We start from the raw sequence: 7,392 nt of genomic DNA, 5'->3' as shown, positions 1-7,392 counted from the left end.
TGCTCTTGAGTTGTGTTGCTGTTTCCAGTTCAATAATGCCTTGTGCTTGTGGCTTATTAGCTCCTGGATCTCCTGGTCATTCTCGTCGAACCAGTCTTGGTGTTTCCTGGTCGAGCGACAGGTGCTAATTATGGAGGCTTTGAGGGCAGACCAGGCGCTGTGGACACTGCGTCTCTGACTCACTGGGAGTCATCAGGTTGGTTGTGAGGCTCTGGCTGAATAGGGCTTTCTTAACAGCGTCTTTGAGTGCTCCAGCGTTGATTTTCTTGTGGCATTGTTTCTGTTGCTGTTTTGGGGCTATGTTTGGGGCTATATTGGGGCTACAGTCGCTAGAGTCCTCCTCAACCATCTTCTCCCTGTGGCCAAGGAGCTCCTCCCGGAGTCACAGTGCGGATTTCATCCCCTACGGGGCACAACGGACATGATCTTTGCAGCATGACAGTTTCAGGAAAAATGCAGGGAGCAGCACCAGCCCTTAGACCTTACAAAGGCCTTTGACACTGTCAACCGCGAGGGTCTATGGAGCGTCCTCCAATCGGACTTGTCACCTTTCTTGAAGATGGCAAACATCCTCCGTCTGCTCCATGACGACATGCAGGCTGTGATCCTTAACAACGGATCCATTACAGACCCAATCCACGTCCGGACCGGGGTCAAACAGGGCTGCGTCATCGCCCCAACCCTCTTCTCAATTTTCCTTGCTGCCATGCTCCACCTCACAGTCAACAAGCTCCCCGCTGAAGTGGAACTAAACTACAGAACCAGTGGGAAGCTGTTCACCCTTCGCCACCTCCAGGCTAGACCCAAGACCACCCCAACCTCTGTCGTTGAGCTGCAGTACACGGACGATGCCTGTGTCTGCGCACATTCAGAGGCTGAACTCCAGGACAGAGTTGATGTATAGTTGATGTATTTACTGAGGCGTACGAAAGCATAGACCTTACGTTGAACATCCGTAAGACAACCAGCCTGTCCTCGCTGCACAGCACTGCACCCCAGTCATCAAGATCCACGGCACGGCGCTGGATAACATGGATCATTTCCCATACCTCGGGAGCCTTTTATCAAAAAAAGCAGACATTGATGAGGAGATTCAACACCGCCTTCAGTGCGCCCGCACAGCCTTCGGCCGCCTGAGGAAAAGATTGTACGAAGACCAGGCCCTCAAATCTACAACCAAGCTTATGGTCTACAGGGCTGTAGTAATACCCGCCCTCCTGTATGGCTCAGAGACATGGACCATATGCAGCAGACACCTCAAGTCGCTGGAGAAATATCATCAGCGATGCCTCCGCAAGATCCTACAATTCCCCTGGGAGGACAGGCGCACCAACATTAGTGTTCTCATCCAGGCCAACATCCCCAGCATTGAAGCACTGACCACGTTTGATCAGCTCCGCTGGGCAGGCCACATTGTCTGCATGCTGTGTTATGCTCCTCCTGTACTATGTGGGAAGTCAGGGACGCCTCTGGTGTCCCTGACGATTACGTATGCGGGAAGTGTATCCGCCTCCAGCTCCTGACGGACCGCATTGCAGAGCTGGAGCTGTGGGTGGATTCACTCTGGAGCATGCACGCTGCTGAGAATGATGTGAATAGCACGTTTGGTGAGTTGGTCTTACCGCAGGTAAAGGGTCCACAGCCAGGTAGGGAATGGAAGACCAATCAGAAGAGCAGTGTATGGAAGGAAGTGCAGGGATCCCCTGCGGTCATCCCCCTGCAAAACAGATACACTGCTTTGAGTACTGTTGAGGGGATGACACATCAGCGGAGAGCAGCAGCAGCCAAGTTCACGGCACCGTGACTGGCTCTGCTGCACAGAAGGGCAGGAAAAAGAGTGGGAGAGCGATAGTGATAGGAGATTCAATTGTAAGGGGAATAGATAGGTGTTTCTGCGGCCGCAACCGAGACTCCACGATGGTATGGTGCCTCCCTGGTGCAAGGATCAAGGATGTCTCGGAGCGGGTGCAGGACATTCTGAAAAGGGAGGGTGAACAGCCAGTTGCCGTGGTATATATTATACCAACGATATAGGTAAAAAATGGATGAGGTGCTACGAGATGAATTTAAGGAGCTTGGAGTTAAATTAAAAAGTAGGACCTCAAAAGTAGTAATCTCAGGATTGCTACCAGTGTCACGTGCTAGTCAGAGTAGGAATCGCAGGATAGCTCAGATGAATACGTGGCTTGAGCAGTGGTGCAGAAGGGAGGGATTCAAATTCCTGGGGCATTGGAAAAGGTTCTGGGGGAGGTGGGACCAGTACAAACCGGACGGTCTGCACCTGGGCAGGACCGGAATCAATGTCCTGGGGGAGTGTTTGCTCGTGCTATTGGGGAGGAGTTAAACTAATATGGCAGGAGGATGGGAACCTATGCAGGGAGACAGAGGGAAATAAAATGGAGTCAGAAGCAAATGATAGAAAGGAGAATAGTAAAAGTGGAGGGCAGAGAAACCCAAGGCAAAAAACAAAAAGGGCCACATTACATCAAAATTCGAAAGGGGCAAAATGTGTTAGAAAGACAAGCCTGAAGGTTCTGTGCCTCAATGCAAGGAGTATTCGGAATAAGGTGGATGACTTAACTGCGCAGATAGCAGTTAACGGGTATGATGTCATTGGCATCACGGAGACATGGCTCAAGGGTGACCAAGGCTGGGACCTCAACATCCAAGGGTATTCAGCATTTAGGAAGGATAGACAGAAAGGAAAAGGAGGCGGGGTGGCGTTGCTGGTTAAAGAGGAAATTAATGCAATAGTAAGGAGGGACATTAGTCCGGATGATGTGGAATCGGTATGGGTGGAGCTGCGAAATTCCAAAGGACAGAAGACACGAGTGGGACCACCAAACAGTAGGAGTGAGGTTGGGGACAGCATCAAACAAGAAATAAGGGATGTGTGCAATAAAGGTACAGCAGTTATCATGGGCGACTTTAATCTACTTATTGATTGGGCGATCCAAACTGGTAGCAATGTGGTGGAGGAGGATTTCTTGGAGTGTATTAGGGATGGTTTTCTAGACCAATATGTCGAGGAACCAACTAGAGAGCTGGCCATCTTAGACTGGGTGATGTGTAATGAGAAGGGACTAATTAACAATCTTGTTATGCGAGGCCCCTTGGGGAAGAGTGACCATAATATGGTAGAATTCTTTATTAAGATGGAGAATGACACAGTTAATTTGGAAACTAGGGTCCTGAACTTAAGGAAAGGAAACTTCGACGGTATGAGGCGTGAATTGGCTAGAATAGACTGGCAAAGGATACTTAAAGGGCTGACGGTGGCAAACATTTAAAGATCACATGGATGAACTTCAGCAATTATACATCCCTGTCTGGAGTTAAAATAAAACGGGGAAGGTGGCTCAACCGTGGCTAACAAGAGAAATTAAGGATAGTGTTAAAACCAAGGAAGAGGCATATAAATTGGCTAGAAAAAGCAACAAACCTGAGGACTGGAAGAAATTTAGAATTCAACAGAGGAAGACTAAGGGTTTAATTAAGATGGGGAAAATAGAGTACGAGAGGAAGCTTGCAGGGAACATAAAAACTGACTGCAAAAGCTACTAGAAATATGTGAAGAGAAAAAGATTAGTGAAGACAAACGTAGGTCCCTTGCAGTCGGATTCAGGTGAATTTATAATGGGGAATAAAGAAATGGCAGACCAGTTGAACAAATACTTTGTTTCTGTCTTCACACAGGAAGACACAAATAACCTTCTGATTGTACTAGGGGACAGTAGGTCTAGTGAGAAGGAGGAGCTGAAGGATAACCTTATTAGGTGGGAAATTGCGTTAGGGAAATTGATGGGATTGAAGGCCGATAAATCTCCGGGGCCTGATAGTCTGCATCCCAGAGTACTTAAGGAAGTGGCCCTAGAAATAGTGGATGCATTGGTGATCATTTACCAACAGTCTATCGACTCTGGATCAGTTCCTATGGACTGGAGGGTAGCTAATGTAACACCACTTTTTTAAAAAAGAGGGAGAGAGAAAACCGGTAATTATAGACCGGTTAGCCTGACATCGGTAGTATGGAAAATGTTGGAATCAATCTTAAAGGATGAAATAGCAGCGCATTTGGAAAGCAGTGACAGGATCGGACCAAGTCAGCATGGATTTATGATTGGGAAATCATGCTTGACGAATTTCTGGAATTTTTTGACGATGTAACTAGCAGAGTGGACAAGGGAGAACCAGTGGATGTGGTGTATTTGGACTTTCAAAAGGCTTTTGACAAGGTCCCGCACAAGAGATTGGTGTGCAAAGTCAAAGCGCATGGTATTGGGGGTAATGTACTGACGTGGATAGAGAACTGGTTGGCAGACAGGAAGCAGACAGTCGGGATAAACGGGTCATCTTCAGAATGCAGGCAGTGACTAGTGGAGTGCTGCAGGGCTCAGTGCTGGGACCCCAGCTCTTTACAATATACATTAACGATTTAGATGAAGGAATTGAGTGTAATATCTCCAAGTTTGCGGATGACAGTAAACTGGGTGGCGGTCTGAGCTGTGAAGAGGATGCTAAGAGGCTGCAGGGTGACTTGGACAGGTTAGGTGAGTGGGCAAATGCATGGCAGATGCAGTATAATGTGGATAAATGTGAGGTTATCCATTTTGGGGGCAAAAACACGAAGGCAGAATATTATCTGGATGGCGGCAGATTAGGAAAAGTGGAGGTGCAACGAGACCTGGGTGTCATGGTTCATCAGTCACTGAAAGTGGGCATGCAGGTACAGCAGGCAGTGAAGAAGGCAAATGGTATGTTGGCTTTCATAGCTAGGGGATTTGAGTATAGGAGCAGGGAGGTCTTACTGCAGTTGTAAAGGGCCTTAGTGAGGCCTCACCTGGAATATTGTGTACAGTTTTGGTCTCCTAATCTGAGGAAGGATGTTCTTGCTATTGAGGGAGTGCAGCGAAGGTTCACCTGACTGATTCCAGGGATGGCTGGACTGTCATATGAGGAGAGACTGGATCAACTGGGCCTTTATTCACTGAAGTTTAGAAGGATGAGAGGAGGTCTCATAGAAACGTATAAGATTCTGACGGGACTGGACAGGTTAGGTGCGGGAAAAATGTTCCCGATGTTGGCCAAGTCCAGAACCAGGGGACATAGTCCTAGGATAAGGGGTAGGCCATTTAGGACTGAGATGAGGAGAAACTTCTTCACTCAGAGAGTTGTTAACCTATGGAATTCCCTGCCGCAGAGAGTTGTTGATGCCAGTTCATTGGATATATTCAAGAGGCAGTTAGATATGGCCCTTACGGCTAAGGGGATCAAGAGGTATGGAGAGCAAGCAGGAAAGGGGTACTGAGGGAATGATCAGCCATGATCTTGATTGAATGGCGGTGCAGGCTCAAAGGGCCGAATGGCCTATTCTTGCACCTATTTTCTATGTTTCTATGCCAGACACGAGACTCCCAAAGCAAATGCTCTACTCAGAACTCCTTCATGGCAAACGAGCCAAAGGTGGGCAGCTGAATTGTTACAAGGACATCCTCAAAACTTCCCTGATAAAGTGCAACATCCCCACCGACACCGAGGAGTCCATGGCCAAAGAAAACCCGAAGTGGAGGAAGTGCATCCGGGCGGGTGCTGAGCACCTTGAGTCTCATTGCTGAGTGCATGCAGAAAACAAGCGCAGGCAGCGGAAAGAGCTTGCGGCAAACCAGTCCCACCCACCTTTTCCCTGAACGACTGTATGTCGCACCTGTGGCAGGGACTGTGGCTCTCGTATTGGACTGTTCAGCCACCTAAGGACTCATTCTAAGAGTGGAAGCAAGTCTTCCTCGATTCTGAAGGACTGCCTATCATGATGATGATGATATTGATGTAAATGACAAAGCGGATTAGCCAGTGGTCCGTCCAGCAGTTGTCAGCTTCTGTCATGGTGCGGGTGATGGAGACGTCCTTGCAGTTCCTCGCTTGGACGATGATGTAGTCTAGCAGATGCCGGTGCCTGGAGCGAGGGTGTTGCCACGAAGCATTGTACTTATCCCTCTGATGGAACAAGGTGTTGGTTATGACAAGGCCATGTTCTAAGCATTTCATCAGGAGGAGGGTACCGTTAGAGTTGGTTTTCCCTACCCGCTCTCTGCTGATCACACCTCCCCAGAGCTCTGTGTCTTTTCCAACTCTGGTGTTAAAATCGGCAAGGAGGATTAGTTTGTTGCCTGTTGGGACTTGGGACAGAGATTCTTCAAGGCTTAAGTAGAATTCCTCTTTGGTCTCATCTGTAGCTTCCAGTGTTGGGGCATACGCACTGATGACCGTAGCACACTGGTTCCGTGCTAGGGTGAGCCGAAGGGGCATGAGGCATTCGTTTATCCCGCAAGGGGAGTCTCTGAGATGGCCCACTAGCTCATTTTTTATGGTGGTGGCATTCTTCTTCTGGTTTGCCGTTACAGAAGAAGTTGTAACCACCACCTTATTCCTTGAGTTGGCCTTCCCTGTTCACTGAGTCTCGCTGAGGGCAAAGATGTCTATGTCGAAACATCTGAGTTCTGGGGCAACGAGCTGTGCAGTGTTCCAGTCTGTCGCTGTTGGAGTTGTCCATGAAGGTCCTGATGTTCCAGGGCCAGATCTTAATTTTAAAGGTTGGAAGATGCCTGTGCTTGAATTATTTTATCGTGGGGTGGCCGTTGCTACCACAAGCTCCTACAAGGGCTTGACAGAGCAAGGTCTTGGTCCAATGGCAAGGGGTTCCAAGACGATCGGAGACCAGGCTCTGCCGCATAGGCCTAGTACATACATACAAACCGACTCCTACTGTCCTCCTTCCTCCTTCCCAGAGATCCTCTCTCCCTGGGTTACATAGGTTGCAGTGTAGACCTCCCAACCTCGCTGTTGGCTCATGCTGCACTTTCCTGGGCCCTGACCCCACTGCTGGCCCATGCTGTGCCACTCCTGGGTCCCGACCTCACTCCTCCCGACCTCATTCCTGAGCCCTGACTTCGCTCCTGGGCCCCGACCTCGCTCCTCCCGACCTCGCTCCTGGGCCCCGACCCCACTCCTGGGCCCCGACCTCGCTCCTGGGCCCCGACCTCGCTCCTCCCGACCCCGCTCCTGGGCCCTGACCCCACTCCTGGGCCCTGACCTCGCTCCTCCCGACCCCGCTCCTGGGCCCCGACCTCGCTCCTCCCGACCTCATTCCTGAGCCCTGACTTCGCTCCTGGGCCCCGACCTCGCTCCTCCCGACCTCGCTCTTGGGCCCCGACCCCACTCCTGGGCCCCGACCTCACTCCTCCCGACCTCATTCCTGAGCCCTGACTTCGCTCCTGGGCCCCGACCTCGCTCCTCCTGACCTCGCTCCTGGGCCCCGACCCCACTCCTGGGCCCCGACCTCGCTCCTGGGCCCCGACCTCGCTCCTGGGCCCCGACCCCGCTCCTGGGCCCCGA

Source organism: Pristiophorus japonicus, chromosome 6 (assembly GCF_044704955.1).
Source record: "Pristiophorus japonicus isolate sPriJap1 chromosome 6, sPriJap1.hap1, whole genome shotgun sequence".
In the NCBI taxonomy this organism is placed as follows: Eukaryota; Metazoa; Chordata; class Chondrichthyes; family Pristiophoridae; genus Pristiophorus; species Pristiophorus japonicus.
Note: the sequence above shows the minus strand (reverse complement) of the source record.